The 17,424-nt window shown below is 41.8% G+C and overlaps 1 protein-coding gene across 1 annotated transcript in view; it reads right to left on the bottom strand.

Annotated features, from left to right (window-relative positions):
• LOC135700024 (serine-rich adhesin for platelets-like) overlaps positions 1–17,424 on the bottom strand; it is a 456,905-nt gene that overhangs the window by 375,457 nt on the left and 64,024 nt on the right. The gene's annotated exons all lie outside the window — the stretch shown is intronic.

The following is a 17,424-nucleotide window of genomic DNA, read 5'->3' as shown; positions in this document are numbered from 1 at the left end:
CTGAAAAAATCAGTTTTCTGCTCTAACTTTTTTATTTCGATTTTATTCTGAAAACCGCCTTCGAAGGACTTCAAGAGCATGAGAGGACACGTATGTTGAAGCTTGTTGAAAATTGCGATATGCTGTTTTACGAAAGCTATGATAATCCATTTTGTTAAAACACTTTTCTCCAAAAGGAGTAAACATGAGCAGAAGTTTGACGCATATTCTGAAAGTTCATGATTCAGGGGGGAGAGGTAGCTCATCGATTCTTCCGGTTCGCCTCCTAGCATCGTGCTATAAGGTACCAGGCGATAACCAGGGTAGTTGATCGATAGCTCGATGACATCATTTCGTTGGCGTCTGCAATGGGAAATTCTCATAGCAGGCGTTGACGATGGGACGCTGTTGAGTTGTTGAATAGCAACTATCGTGGTAACTCACCGATTACCTGTCGATCTGCCAAATTTGGAAAGACGTCTGCATTGAATTGTCTCATATAATAATATTCCGCCCACTATATCACAAGAAATTGCGAGTAGCTGAGTGGAATGGAGATAAGTTAAGCATTGGGTACAGGACCAAGTCTCCCCTGGGTGGTGCCAAAAAATGAGCGCAATAGAATCATCAAGTTGCCATAAGGCACGGAATAAGACTATTGCATGGATGGGTAGTCAAAGTCTTCCATTCGTTAGTCATTTCAGGTGAATTAGAACAGGTTTAGGTTTAGGGTGGGCGTTGGCCAGATTTGGATTTTTCAGATGTAATCCTGGATAGGACCCTGTCATTGAACGTCGCGTGAAAGTGGAACTTAATGAAGGCCTAAGTACTTTTTCGTAGTTAGAGGCCTTAGAGCAACCGTTTTTGCTTACTGAGCAGAACATCATGAATCTAATCTCAGGCCCATCCACATTCAAGATTCGTCAATCGTTTTATTTGTTAATATGACTACATGGTAATAACAGCAACTCGGTGATTAAAAAGGTGCTCGTCTGCCTAGTGGCAAACGTTTTTGCTTATTGAGCAGAAGACCGTGGGTTTAGTCCCAAGCTCCTTCGCGTTATATGATCGTTAGGACATCAATTCAGTTTATCGTTTACCAAAACGAACCCTGCTGCAAACCCAATCTCTTATCCAACATCGCAGTGATTCCTCGTGGAAGTGCAGAGGTGTTCTCGGCTTCCATCAAAGCAAGTGTCATGTCAACACAATCCTTCCCATTCCTTTCTTGACCTGTGTTCGGGCGCGGCCGGCGCTGGTATTGCCTAATTTAAGATCACCAGTTTTTACACATTGAGGATGATTGCTAGTCCCAAGCATCGTCTATTGGTTCTCTGTGTAATTACAGCTGATCTGGCAGTAACAGAGTAGCAACCGTGGGCGGTCAATCAAGCTCAAGCTCAAGCTCAAGCTCTGAAAGTACATGATTCAGTCTGCAAAACCTAAGGAATCTTTGTACCCTTGATGAGAAAAACATGAAACATTATTGTTTCAAAAGGACATAATTCAATTGTAGGGTCCATAAGCGATTAATCACGTATATTTACATTCTGATGTTTAAATATTAGGGTTTTTAGTCAAATGTGAATGATTTTTACTGAATTTGCTTTCACTGCTGATAGTTTTAGACCACAATTTTTGTAACAGTGTTATTGTTTTTCCTTTTCACTATCCATGTCAGGGAGTTCACAAACGCCAAAACAACGACATAGTCTGATTTAAAAAAAAAATAGATTGCGTGCCCACCATTAACTTCTACACAAAACATTAATAATAAGCTGAGAAAGGCAAATAAATAATAAAGATAGAAATAAAGCAAAACACACATTTAACAAATTGTAGTGTGTGACGTCCCAGTCGACACAAATTTAAATTTCAAATTATTTTTACCATGGACTAATTATTGCTTCTGGTAGATAATCGCAGCTGCCAGCTTTGGTTCACAATGACTGCTGTACTGTACAATGTCTGCACACATCGTATCACATCGGAAGGCGATCGCATCTACTGTTTTGGTGGCTGCGAACAAATTTACCATTCGAAATGTTGTGATATGACTACTGCTGCTGTTGGCGCAATGAAATCTAACGTAGCGTTGAAATCCTTCTGCTTCGAGTGTAGGAAGACACAGATTGGTCTGAACGACATCTCGAAAAAGTGCTCCGAGATGTTCGAGAAAGTTGACGGCTTTAATGCAACCGTCAGAGATGTCGAATCAAAATTGATGGCGTCCTTTAAAGAACAGCTTACATCATTCGAAGAACATTTGTACAGAACACTTGCAGTACCTCTGATTCGACGGACGGTGATGGTGACTCAACTTCACTGGATTCAACAGAGAACAAGTCAGATTCGGCTGCCACTAAGGGTACTGATCCTGGTGCAATGGCACCTAAAGCAGGATCATTGCGTTCGGGAAAGATTCGTAATGAGAATGATTCATTCAAGAGCGGTGGAGACCCCACATCCAAGAAAGATGAAAACAAAGCTGTCACCCCAGAGCAGGGTCAGTCAAAACCAAATTTGAGCAAACTGTTGTCTTTAGGCCCAAACAAAAACAGTCAGCTGACGTCATCAAACTAGACGTTCACAATAAATTTAATCCTGTTTCCTGTGCTATTCGGGATATTCACTGTCGAGATAACGGTGAGGTGGTCATCAGATGTGGATCTGATGCACTTGCTACCGAAATGGTGCGTGTGGCTAGTGAAACGTTCCCGATCAAGTACGAGGTTAACACTCTGAAACCACTGAGACCAAGAGTAAAAATTGTTGGCATTTCGGACGATACTGACAGCAGCCATTTAGTTGATCTGCTAAAATAACAAAACCGCCTACCTGATCTGGCTGAATTGAATGTTATTCGACCACAGAAGATCGAAAACACGTCTGCTGCTTCGTATGTGGCTGTTTAGGAAACCAATGCTGTAGCTTTTGAATTGCTGATGAAATCGCGATACTAAAATGTTGATTGGGAACGCTGCAAGTTTTTTGAAGTCGTTGATGCTATGCGTTGCTACAAATGTTCGCCATTCGGCCACAAATCATCTACTTGCCGTAATGAATTATGCTGTCCTAACTGCACCGGAAAGCACAAACCGAACTCTGTGTCAACTGCAATTAGAAAAATCTACATCGTAAGCCAAATGAAGATCTACTCGACGACGCACACTCTGCGTGGAGCAGCACCTTTCTGCTACACAAGAAACGTTTGGAAAAGGCTAAGCATCGTATAGACTACACCAGCTAGCAACCAGAGGGATATGTTGATGTGACCAGCAGAACGGAATCAGATTGTCCAGGTAAATCTATTTCAAGTATATGTCCTGCCGAAGTGGGATTGGATCCTACACTTTCGAATAGTGCATCAAACTTTCAGCATGGTCCATCACCATTATCTCAACTTGCCATCGAGTCCACCGAAGATGAAAACTGTTTTTCACGACGTCAGCTAAGGAGCTAGAAGCACATCGAACGGATGCCGCAACGTCTGACCTACCTTCATATCCGTCCAAAGATGACACCTGCCGTGACGACCCTGCGTTAACAGTCGAAGTCAACGTTTCTAGAGGTTTCGATTTCGAGGACTTTCCCGAAGATCCAGGTTATGATTTGGACACCAGGCACACCAGGCACATTTGGACACTTCCGGAGATGTGGACGATGCTGTTGATCGCTTCACTCAGATTATGCATAACATCATTGCTGATCATGTTCGTTTGCGTAGGCCTAGCCCGAAGTCAGCTTGGGGAAATGCACATCTGCGACATTTGAAGCACTTCGGAAATACTGCAGATCTCGTTGTCCACTCGCTAAGCAGGTATTCAATCGAACTAGTAGCAGATATCGGACATACAATTGCTTCTTGTACAAACGCTACACTCTACGTATGCAAGACAATCTTAAGAGAAACACAAGGAATTTTTGGAAATTCGTCAACTCCAAGCGGAAGGATTACCTGTTGAAATGTTTTGGGCAATCATTTCACCAGTACCTTATCTGATAAATGCGAGCAATTCGCTAATCACTTCAAGAGTGCCTTCAATGGTTCTACGTCATCTCCAGCTCAAGTCGAAAATGCTTGCAGAGACACGCCACGCAACGTCTGTTCATTGGGAAATTTTCAGATTTTTCTCCAACAGCTTAAATCTGCCATCGATAAATTGAAATACTCCACATCACCTAGCCATGATGGTATTCCGTCATGTATCTTGAAGAGATGTTGTGATGCTATGATTAACCCTCTGACTCAACTGTTCAACATTTCCTTGCGAGAGCGTAAATTTCCCTCCAACTGGAAAACTTCCATTATGTTTCCAGTTCACAAAAAGGGCGATAAGCGTAACATTGAGAACTATTGTGGAATAACTTCACTGTGCGCCTGCTCGAGAATATTTGAGATCATAATCAACGACATGCTGCTGTTCACCTCCTGCAGGAATTATATTTCTTTAGATCAACTCGGATCAACCGACCTAAAATCTGCTTTTGACCGAGTTGATCATGAGATTTTGCTTGAACGATTTGAAAGACTTGGTGTCAGTGCTGAGATTTGTCATTGTCATCGACAGACTTTTGCGCGATATTGACAAAATTGTTTTTCACATAGTCAATGATAGACTTGATCCTCAAAAAAATCTTTGTCAAAATCTCATTCATTTTTTCGTCAATGACAAAGATTCACCTGGTAACAGAAAGTGTAATTTCTTGCATTCTGAGACACATTATTGTTATCCAAGCGGTTCAGGACGTAGATGCTTATTCACTTTAATGGATCCATGTAATTGTTTTGCTCAAGCCATTTAATTTCATTTCAAATTTAGCTAATAAACAAATCAACACATGTTCGTCACTGACAAAAATGCTACTGACAATTGACATGGTTTGCCTTGACGATGACTGCTAGCTCAAACGAGTGACCAAAGCAGAATTTTGAGTATCACCGTGTATTGTCGAAATTTTGCAGCACTGCTTGGTGTTCCTTCAAACTTGACCTGCTGGTTTAGATCATATCTTACGGACCGGAGACTCATTGTGAAGATTGGACGTGAATGTTCTGCACCGTTCACCAACATATCAGGTGTGCCACAGTGGATCAACCTGGGTCCCCTGCTGTTCTCAATTTTCATCAATGAGTTATGTAAAGCACTGCCCCCTGGCTGCCGCTTATTCTGTGCTGATGACGTCAAAATTTACATGATGGTGAAATGTCTTCAGGACTGTGTCGCATTACAGCAATTAATAGACCGTTTCGCTGAGTGGTGCTCCAGAAATAAGCTTACGCTAAGCATTCACAACTTTCCAAACATTTACTGAACTTGTCTAAAACTTGCAGAATTTTTCAAGAGCTCTAAAAATAATTCAAAACTATCCTGAAGCTCGTCTGCTTTTGTTCTGTAAATTTTGAAGAATTTGTTTTGAGAAGAACTACCCTCTAGTTTCGAGAAGTAATTCCCTCAAGTTCTTAGATTAGCTTCCCTTAAGGTCTGGGAGCCCCGTAACGTGGGTAGATCACCTTTTCGTGGTACGTTACGGGGTGTAAGATCTACCACCGATTCCTAGTCCTGACTACTTCAAACTAGGGGAACAGGATTTTTCAGTAATCCAAGGAACACATCTTAGTCCTTGTTACTTTTTATGCCTTGTTGATAGTGACAAGACTCGGCTTTGTCCACCAAGGATGATCTTGAAACAAGGAAAAAATGAGTTAGTTAGTCTTCATATATGTGATTCCTAATCTTCTATTCGTTGTTCTCTAGTTTGAAGTGATTAAGACTAGGGTTCTGATGCATGGTCATTATCGGTGTCATTCCTTATTTTTTTTGCTAAGGAATCCAATTTTGACTGACAAAGGGGCGCGCCTTTGGAGGGTGTTTCAACACTCCGAAGGGTATAAATAGTGGAACCTTTCAATTAGAGTCGGATCCTTGTGATAAATGCAAGAATGACAACTGTGAAAAAAATCGAATACTTCATCATTTCTCAATAGTGATGGAGTAATACGACATGCACTAAACTAAGGACTCGGGATATACTACAATAGATCAAATTACTGTTCGCAGTGGTGTTAGGTCCCGAATAGAGGAGAAAAAAAAGGTCTGGGAATAACTTTCCTAAATTTCTGGAGAGAACATCCCTGAAGTCGTGGGAAAATTATTCTAAAGTTATAGGAAGGTCTTCCTTAAATTTCTAGGGAAGAACTCCCCTGTAACTGTGGAAAGTAGTTCCCTGCACTTGGAAGGACTTTTCTGGGGTTCTGAGAAAAACTTCCCTAAAGTACTGGGAACATCTCTTGAGTTCAGGGAAGAAATTCCACAAAGTTCTGGGAAGAAGTTCTATGAAGTTTTGAGAAAAACTTCCCTCAAGTTCTGGGAAGATTTTACTGGAGTTCTGAGATAAGCTTTTCTGAACTTCTAGAAAGAACTTCCTTGTTGGTCTGGGTAGAACTTCCCTTAAGCTCTTGGAAGAATTTTCCTATAGTTTTAGGAAGAACATCCCTAAAGTTCATCGAAAAAGAACTTCCCTGGATTTTTGGGAAGGTCATTTATGGTGTTCTGAGAAGAATTTTTTTTTTTGAAGTTCTGGGAAGAACTTCTCTCAAGTTCTGAATAGAACTTCCCTCAAGTGTTGGATAAAACTTCCCTGGAGTTCTTGGAAGAAATCTTCTGTAGTTTTGAGAAGGATTTTTCTGAAGTTTTGGGATGAACATTCCTAAAGTTCTGGGAAGAACTTCTTTGAAGTTTAGGGGAGAGCTTTCCTGAAATTTTGAGAAGAATTTTCTTGATATTCTGGGAAGAACATCCCTAAAGTTCTGAGAAGAATTTTTCTGGAGTTCCGGGAAAAAACTTTTCTAAAATTCTAGGAAGAACTTCTCCTTAGTTCTGGGAAAAACATGACTCAAATTGTTGATAGTGCTACCGACACCAGGGAAGCAGCTCCCTCTGGACCCTTCCTATCTACCCATCAACTCATGGACCGAGGACCAACGGCTTTACTTCCGCCGAAGGAAGGCGTGATCAGAGATTTTATGCCTGAGAAAATATCGGCGGCGCCGACTGGTACTGAACCCAGACCTTTTGGGATGAGAGGTAATCCCGCTTATCACTACACCACCGGCACCGCTAAGTCTTCAGGTTGTTCAGGTTTTAGTCTGAAGATCTTAAACTGTCCAGGAATTCAAATAGCGTCTCTCAGATATTCATCCACGATAACAGCATGATCAGAAATTATTTCAAAAACCTACAGATGATCAGAGATGTCTCTATATTATCCTTCGGATAATATTTGAAGTTATCAGATTTATCAGGTATTATTCTGAAGATCTTCAACAGCCAAACAATTTAAATCAAGTCGCTCTAATTTTCACCCATGATACTAGGATGATCAGAACTTATTTAAAAAAACCAGCAGACGATCATACAAGTTAGACAAGCCCTCCGGAAACTCAGAATATCTCCGATATCCAGTGACCACGAATATTTTCAAGGCTACACCGTAAAACAATATTAGTTTTCCAGTCAAATTCTCTTGGAAGATTTAAAATCGGATCGTATTTGACGAAGTTACAACACTCCAAAGTTGACCAACAATTTGCCTATCCTAGTTATTTTGAGTAACTCCTGAAGGTCTCCCTGAAGTCCTCAGTGTTTTTTTTCCAATCAGGTTCATCTGGTATTATTTTAAAGATTTTTCAAGTTCGCAGAATTTTCCTGGTGGAAGCAGATTTGACTGAAGCCCTCAGAACTTTCATGAAATTCGTCGCCTTTACTGAAGTCGACAGATTTTTTTTAAAGTCGCAGACTTTCTTGAAATAAGAAAAAAAATCCTGAAGTTCGTAGACTTACTTGAAGTTTACATACTTCCCTGAAGCTTCCAGGTTTTTTCCAGATATTTTCGTGAAGAACTTTCCTAACGTTTTCTAACCCTTCCTGAAATTCGCAGAACTTTCTTTGAGTTCTTAAAAAAAATTGAACTTTTCAAAACTTTTCAGAAGTTTGTTAAAATTTTCTGAAGTTCGCAGAATTTTCCTGAAGCTTACCGACTTCTCTGAAATAGGCAGAATACTTTTGTAGTTTAAATTTTTTCCCAGAAATTCACGGACTTCGCTTAGGTTTGCAAATTTCCGTAAAGCTCGTAGACTTGATTTAATTTAGAACAATTTATTGAAGTTTGATAAATTTTACAGACTTTGCTGAAATTCCTGGACTACCCTGAAATTTTCAGAATTTTCCTGAAGTTGGCAGAACTTTCCAAAAATATATTGAATTTTTCTGAAGCTCGCAGAATGTTATTCGATTAATACAAGTTTTATGAATTTTTCAAAACTTTACAACAGGTTATTAAACTTTTCAGAAGTTTTCGGAATATTCCTGAAGTTCCGTGAAGTTCCCAGAATTTTTCTGAAACTCGTAGAATTTTCTCGAAGTTCACTGAACTTTTATGTAGATCTCTGATTTTTTTTTCGGAATTTCACAACATTTCCTGAAGGCTTAAAACTTCCTTGGAGTTTGCAGAATTTTTCCAAAAGTGAGCTGACCTTTTTGGAAGTTCGCAGAATATTCTTGAAGTTAGCAATATTTTATTATAGCTTTTAGATAAAAGAAACTCGCAGATTTTTTTTTTAAAGGAATTATTGGCAGAATTGGCAGTCTTCCTTGAATTTTGAAGAATTTTTCAGAAATCTACAGATTTTCTGTGTCGTAGAATTTTCCTTATAAACTTCAGGACTTCTCTAAAGATAAAACTTTCTTAAATTCGTTCAAGTTTTCGAAGTTCGCATAATTTTGATAAAGTTCACAAAAGTTCCCTGAAGTTTACTAAACCTTCATGTTGTTATCAGAACTTTCCTGAACTTCGCAACACATTTCGCATGTTTGAAGAACGTTCGGGAAGTTCACAGTTTTTTTTTTAGGTACACAGACTTTCCTGATAAATTTTCCTGGAATAAGCAGAATTTACTGAAGTTAGCAGTATTTTTCCTGAAATACGCTTACTTCACTGAAGTTGACAAAATATTTTTGAAGGTCCCATACTTCCCTGAATTCATTAGATTTTTCTGAAGTTCGCAAACTTCCTTTAGGCCCACAGACTACTCTGAAATTCCAAGATTTTTCCTGAAATTTACAGAATTTTCCTGTACTTCCAAAATCCTGCCAAACTTTCCTTCTGTTGATAGGCCTTTTTCTATTGCTTCTCCAGGACTTTGGGGAAAAACAATTGAGCGTGGAACTGCTCTACTAGTATATCACATACCCACTACCAGCCCTGGTCTAGAAATGGAAATCTACTGAAACCATTTTCAAACATTTGTTATCATTTACTTCTAGATACAGTCAACTATCAACAAGTCGATAATCTATAACACGAAATGTTCTATAACTCAAAAGTGAATGCTGAAGAAAACTCCAATTGAATTTTCCGGAGAAATCTTCGGGTAAATTCCCTGGTAATTCTACATGAATTATCAATAATTTGAAGAGCACTGCAGATTGACTCCAAAGATTGTTCTTGCAGATGATGTTTCCAGGATTTGGAAAATGGCTGTATATTTTTTTTTGATTTCATGTTAAAATTTCAGATTTTATGATTAAAATTTTATGAAAAATCTTCAAGGCTCTGGTAGTTTTTGTTTTAAAATATTCCGGACATGGAAAAATTCCCATGATTCTGGAATATAAGAAGTTATCTAATGTTGGCATATGGATCTAAGATTGGGCCCATCGCTAGGAATTTGCTATTTATCAATTTTATCTTGATGAACGCGTCATTGGGACGGTACTAATGGATATTTTTGGTCGCTATTGAAAATTTAGTCGATTGCTAGGGGCAATCGTAAACTAGGGTCATTTAGGCCGACATTACATCCATTTCCCCAATATGAAATTTCTTCAACATCGAAAAAAAATCCAAGTTGCATAGCTTGGTGTGAAGCAGCTATTGAAAGACCGAGCAGCTTTTGAAAGAAGGATTTTTTTTTTCTTTATTAAAGAGATTTTTAGTCAACATAAACAACTTGAAATTTCTTCTAATCCGAAAAAATAGTCAAAAATAGCAGTCCGAATAGTCTGAACAAATATCAATGCCTGCCGTTTTAGTTTGAAGCGAACCTTCACCCGGGTGGCAACCTAAGACCTGTCAAACTGATAGTTTGAACGCCAGCTACCAATCTAGGTTCGCCACCAAGCAACCTGAAAATGTCAAAAAGGTAAACAACAAAAAATCCGTCAGAAAATATTGAAATGTTATGAAGGTAAAAATTGATACAGAAGAATTTTTACCTTCCGATGGTATTTTTTTACCCAAATGACTGTATCTCTGAAGCCAAAAGCTCGATTACTCCGGAATAAGTAGTCTTCAGAAGATCCAGAACACCCTTAAAAATGGTCCAATCATGAAAATCATTCTAAATCTCTGCTATTTTTTCAAATGTCGTTTTACTCTACTTGAATAGTTATATACGATGTGTAAACATTATTTGGACCATCCATGGCCTCACACTGGTCCTCCAGAAAATCCAGAACATCCGTTAACAGTCAGAAGCCAAAGACTGCAAACAGCGTGTCGATTCATGTTGGCATGGTTGGTTCATGGCATTGTGATGATCTATTTTTTCTAATTTAGCCACCATTCGATAGATATAGGAATCAACTTTCAAATGAAATAGAAAGTTACCTCATTGGACCTGCTTTTGGCCAACCGGATCGGAAAAACTCGTGACTCCTGAGCATAATGCGTATCGTTTCATGTTGGCATGGCTGGTTCTCGGCAATGCGTTCATCAAATTTTGAAAGGTATGGACATTGGCGTTTCAGCGAAACAGATAGGGAATCGATTGGACTTGTAGTTGGCCAGCCAGACCGGGAAAATAGCGAGAGGATTATGGTCTGAAGACTCCCGGAAAACCCCGTGTACAGTCAATTCTTGAAGATCAGCGTAGAGATAAGAGAATTTGTGTAATTTGCATAGAATACCCGATTCTGTTACTGGGTGACCGGAAAACTGATCCCCAGATATCCGGAATCACCGGAAAAAATGGTAATGCGAATATTGAAATATGCAATTTCAATATCGATTCTGCTACCTTCTGTACATATTCCTCAAGCATATGTAACCATCCTGTTGGTCATAAATTAGCTCGTAATTGATGATATTCATTTGCGTGCGTTAAAATACATTGTGGCATACAAGTGGCATCGGACTCATTCAGCAGCGAACAAGGGAATGCCCTGTGCATATTTAAACTGAAAACTGCTTTTGATCAATCTGTCATTGCCTTTTTGACGTTTCTATTTCAAGTCACACATACACATGTACACAACATTTCAGTTCACCCAGTTCACCACGAGAGTGATAGTTTAAAGGAACTAACCCAGTTTCGAACCTGGTTCACCAAACTAAAACGGCAAAAGCGTTTAAAATCTTTTAAAAAATAAATGTATAAGGAAGCTCGCCAACATTTATTCATGTCTGAGCTTATGACCATTCGGCCTAATTACTTTCGGTCTAATGAACAAACACACTCCAGAATTGATCAGACCCTTTGATATCTTGAAAAATTAAATTTCAAGAACTGGCAGCCCTAATGCGTGTTTCCTTGAACCATTTTTCTAATTCATATGAGTATATGAGGGCAGATGATTCAGTAAATGGAGTATTTAGGTATTATTCTTAAAATTATAGACGGTAAAAAATATATTTTACTTATTCTATAATTCGATAATTCTATAGCTCGATTATCCCTTCAAAATTGAGTTATGGCAAGTTTACTGTATTATTATTCTTCAAACTAACTTGCTGAACAATATTTTTTATAGATGGAAACTTTCCGCAAAATCCGCACCGCAGAGCTATAAAAACGCGAGAAAACACGCCAACCAATTCACGATATTAAAAAAAATCAAATGAGCACCCAGTACCTGAAAACTGGCAACACTTCCAGTCACTCGCTCCGTTTATATTCCCTCTCGCACCAAGTGCGAGAGCGAAAGAGCGATCCCACCAACGAATCTCTTCGCAGAAAAGCAAAAAGCGAAAAACACTTCCACGATCGTTTCGCTGGAACAACAACACTAATGACACATCACCCATCCCGAACCCCGTCCGCACCCCAACCCAACGCGAGTTGATCGTTCGTCTTTGGTTGCTTGGATGCCTGTATGCGAGGCGACTGTTGTGAATGTGAATGTGCTGGGCGCTCGCTCGCTGGCGGAACCAATTTCCACTCAATTGGCACAGAGTGCAATGTATGTTTGGTACCGAACCGAGCACCGAACGCGAAGACCGACGGACGACGAGATCTCCGAGCAATAATATTATGCGCCCAAGTAGCACTAGTAGTGGCAGCAGGCAGCGCAGGAGAAAGCATAACAATTTTGCATTAAATTTCATTACGCACACCACAACAATGTGACGACGATCGCGAAAGAGGGAGGGTGGTGGTGGCACAGCAGAGCGCTGCGCTGAATTACAAAAGATAGTCGATAGTCGAAACGCGGGCGGGATTTGGTACAATTATTGCAATTGTACGCTAGGAGGTAATTTTTCGGACTACCGTTTATTTGATTTTTTTTTTCTCGCTACATCGATTGAATGTAGTACTGCAACTAATTAAACGGAAACATAGTGATCGAAAAGAGAGAGAGTGAAAATCATAGGAATTTGCCTTGCAAATTGTGTGGCACACCAAAAAAAAAACCTGATTCACGCGCATTTGGTTCCGAGTTTCTGCGATAATCTGCTCGTTTTTTGCCGAAAACTGCTTCCCGCAGCCGTCGTCCGATGACGTCCGAAAATCCCCTGCCGGAAAAAGGTTGAACAACCAGCCGGTGGCGCACGAGCAGCAGCAACTGGTAAATGGTAATGTACGTTACCTACCTGCAAAGAGAAACAAGGAGAATACAAAAGGAAAATCCATTAGATAACAGTTGTGTACGAAATCAGGCGGGGGGCTGCGCTGATTAGAGCCGTAGAGAAGCATTCTTCACCCAATCACAGTTTTGAGTTCAAATCCCCACCCAGGGAATATATAAAAAAAAAGTAAAAGAACGGCCCGCGAGAGTAACGGGGCTTCCGCGGTGGGGCGTCCGGGCGCAGTTGTTCTAATTAGGTACCAACAACGATTGAATTTCCTTTCATCAATTCTAGACGGATTTCTGGTGGTGGTGATGATCGACTTGATAATGGCCCCCTGTCTACAACACTAGTTGCCTCAACCGAAAAGAACAACATTTGGCAGCATGTTGCGGAAGATATGGATCTTGGTTGTAATTACCGAAGAAGTTGAAAGCAGATCTCCGTTAGAATAGACGTACGCGGACGAACAAGTGCAAAGTGGATGAACGATCGCAGCGCAGACGAATTTCCAGCGAATGCGGATGCAATCAGCTGAGTTAACCGGCAATGAGTTATGGTGTTTATCGATTAAGGACCTGAAGAAGTCAGAGCAAACAAAGCACGAAGATGATCGTAAAGTGGAAGGAATTCCTAATGAAGCTTGCCCACGTTTGTTGCCTTTTTCTGCGGAACACTCCCGTCCCAACTGCCTCTAGTCGTCAGCAGAAATTTCCTTTATTGAACTTTTAACTTACGGGGGGGTTCCTTTATGTTACATATGATGAATCATGATCTGCAAACGCTTTGGACTAGTTCTCATAAGTCTTCTACATTTGTATTGGTACTCCTTATCCATTTGATCAATGGTTGAATTTACGTCAGTGCTAGTGTTTTGGTATCATGAACTGAAGTCCGTGTTAGGAATTCGCTATCGCCAAATTTTGTCGACATTCCTTGGGATGGAAGCAAGTTTGATCAATTTTCAATAGTTTATTATTAAATTTGAAACTTTAATATCAAACAAATCTTACAACAAATCTTATTCTAATGGCACCTCGACATTCTAAATCCATCCATTAATGGCCAAGCTACTAACGTTTTATATCTTACATGATTTCGTGTCGCTGGTTCGGTGAAATGGCCCAGACGCACCCAAACAAAACTATCAAGACATCCAATGAACCAGTTTCAACCTTAGATAGCCGGGACACTGTCGGTACGGACGTTTTGGCCTCACCGGAACTTACAGATAACCTCCGGTACCCAACTGCGAAAATGACTACCAAAACAAGAAACATTAACCCAATTGGACCGTGGGGGCGTCGAGGCCCAATCAAGAAGCGGAACCGGCGGACAACCCTCGGCCTCGGTGAGGTTCGGAAGAGGGACGAAAAAGCGGCGTTTCCCGTATCCCCCTAAGGACAACGAGGGACTCAAGACCTATAAGTACAGGTAATCCACCTTTAATAAACGCGGCCTGGACACCTATCCTAAGGTCCACCTGAGAAATACGTGTGTCAAGTGATTACCTCACTATAACCCAACAGAACACTAAGGAAATCTGCTGGCAGCGGGGTCTAGTCTGTCTAACTGCTTCTGCCGGTGTAACTCTGCCAGGGTCCACCATTGATTACGCACACAAGCCGCTTCGTAGATCAGCCAGGCTACAAAGCAGGATGTCGGTACCGATACTCGCCATCTCTAACGCTGAGGAATATAACCGGTGGAACCACTATGCCAATAGCGGGCTCCTCGTTGGGTTCCTCTCCCAGGATTATGCAGATACAGACTCAACCCCATCTCTCCAGATCCATCGACGGGATTGCCATACGGAACTCGGACAACTCTTCTTCCAGACCAGGTGCAATGGCAAACAATCAACTGCGCACGTCAGTTCAGTCCAACCCAACCCTGTTTACCAATCCAATGGAATATCAACGGTTATTTGAATAATTTAAGCGATCTGGAATCACTGGTTTCGGTAACACTCTCCGGCTATTCTTGTTATGCAGGAAATCCATCACGCCAACCTAGAACGCATAAACCGGACCCCATCAGGTCAATACAGTTGGATCCTTGATAACAACCATAACTCACGACACAATGCAGCCATTGGAATCCAGTCTCCGCTTTCTTTTACCACTATCCCGCTCGACACCGACCTCCAGATTGTCACCGTTACTGTGATTTCGGTCTGAGGAAGCCCGACGAACAACCGCAGAGCAGTCGACGTCTTTGAGACAGCTGAATCCTTCGAACTTCTTCCCCTCAAGGATGGGTAAAACACCTTCTCTAGTGGTCAGAGGGAAACCGCCATTGACGCTCCTGCATCATCCACCGTCTCCTATGGAACGTCCACGAGGATACCATGGGTAGCGACCACTACTCAATCAATATCCGTTAGGATTGCAAACTGATCGGTCAGTTATCAAACGACTATATATTTGAAGCGTCTGGTGCATCCAATCCAGCCACCCTTACCCTGATATTTCAAACCGCATCTACAGCAATCCCGAAGACTAGCCCCAACCCGGGACGTAAAGCCCTCCCCTGGAGCCCTTCCACCAAGGAAGCAGTTAAGTTGGGAAGATTTTCTCAACGGTATCAGACCAAACCAAAGTGTCAGCGAGATCTGGAGCAGAATCAACGCTATCGGCGGTAAACGGAGATCCCATGGCATAGACCTGCAGTACTCGGGGACCGCCACCCGTTATCCAGCGATGGTCAGCGACAAACTCAGGGAACATTTTGCATCCCTCTCCATGATCGGGGGATACAGCGACAAGTTCCGTAAATCCAAGGCCATTATTATTCCCGAAGAATCGATCACATCAGACATCGGACGAGCTTACGTTGGCTCTTACAAAGGCCAGAGGTAACTCCGCGGGACCAGACGAAATTGGCTGTCCCATCCTTAGGAACCTTCCACCAGAGAGTAAACTCAAGCTTCTGGAGCTGTACAACCCCCACAACACCCTCCCCGCTGAGTGGACACATAGCCTTGTCGTCCCTATTTAAAAAAAAAAAAAACAAAAGGGAAAACCGAAAGACAGGCGGATGACTATCGCCCCATCTCCTTAACCTGCTGTTCCTCCTAAGGTCATGGAGAGAATGGTTAATTGGCGCTCCTGAACTTTCTGGAAACATCCAAGACCTATTATATGCTTTTGAGATGTCCAATGTGTCTAGCTCGATATGTTTTTCCGTCCCACAGGACTTGGCCAAGGGAATTGAAGTAGGTATTTGACCCATGTCCAGTAGGACACTACTTCAATTCCTTTGGCCAAGTCCTGTGGGACGGAAAAACATATCGAGCTTAGTCACACTGGACATCTCAAAAGCATATAATAGGTCTTGGATGCCTGACGTCATTCGACAACTAGTCGAATGGGGTCTCCGCGAACACATCCTTCACTTCATGAGGAATATCCTACTCTGCCGAACCTTTCAGGTAATTGTTGGGAACCATCGCTCGAAAACTTTTTCGGATGAGACAGAACTCCCGATTAGGATCGATTATCGCAGTAAAGTTATTTCTAATGCGGATGAATGGGATCTACCAAAATCTCCCTAAGGAGTTTCTGGTCGTCATTAGATACACCGGTGGGCTTCTTCTGCGGGTTTTCCAATCTCAGCGAAAAAGTGCTGTTCACACAACCATCGACCTCTCAGTGTTCGGTTTGATAGAAAGCTTTCATCACAGCGCACTTCAACGAGGTCAAATCTAACTGCAAATCTAGGTTAAACCTTCTCCGTACCCTTGGAGGTTGACACCCGGACTCTCGTCTGACATACGGTCCGGAAGTGACTTGCCTTGCTCGGGATCTCGGACTAATCGGGGTTCGCTCCCTTGCAACCGGTACATTGTCAACGCCATCTGTCGAAGAGCGATCGGGATAGCTTCAAAGACAACAGGTGAGGGAGGGTTCTTCCTAGAGGAGGCCAATCAAATCCTGATGGAATTAGCCCACCAGGAGCTGCCCACAGTGTGCCAGGTTCACTGAGTTGCAGCCAGAAATCCAGAATTGATCCAACTATTCAAAACAGTTTTAAAGCAGGTTACAACCCATAAGCGGTAACCAACTCCAGAGCGACAAGTACCACGACTACCGGGCTACAAATGTCGAGGCTGACGCAGCCTTTATTGCCGCCACCGCTGCCTCCGATAAACCAATCACCATGTTCACGGATTCAGCCAACGTGGTCGAAGCTATTCAATCCGATACCACATAGCACCCATGGATCCAGGGTATACAGATAACGCGCCCCTATGGCACCATCTTCGGATGGATCCCTGGACACTGTGGGGTTCGTGGTAACATTGGGACAGATCACCAGGCGGCTACTGGAAGGCAGTCCACATTATACACCCCTGAGCATGACCTACAAAAATGGATAGCAGAGATCATCCAGGACCAATGGGCCAAATAGAACCATTCATCCGAAGGGTCAAGGGAGACGTCGGAAAGTGGAACGACGGGCCTGACCACCGAACGCAGATCATAATCTCGCGACTGAGGATAGATCTATAGAATATCAGAAAACATTCGTGAAGTCCTGTCCAACGACCCTACCAGGATTACGGCTCTCACTGGTTTTCTTCACGAAACCGAA

Source organism: Ochlerotatus camptorhynchus, unplaced genomic scaffold, assembly GCF_037179485.1.
Source record: "Ochlerotatus camptorhynchus isolate MF236.1 unplaced genomic scaffold, CSIRO-AGI_Acam_v1.1 ptg000125l, whole genome shotgun sequence".
Taxonomy (NCBI): domain Eukaryota; kingdom Metazoa; phylum Arthropoda; class Insecta; order Diptera; family Culicidae; genus Ochlerotatus; species Ochlerotatus camptorhynchus.
Note: the sequence above shows the minus strand (reverse complement) of the source record. Positions and strands in the feature narration are given on the sequence as shown.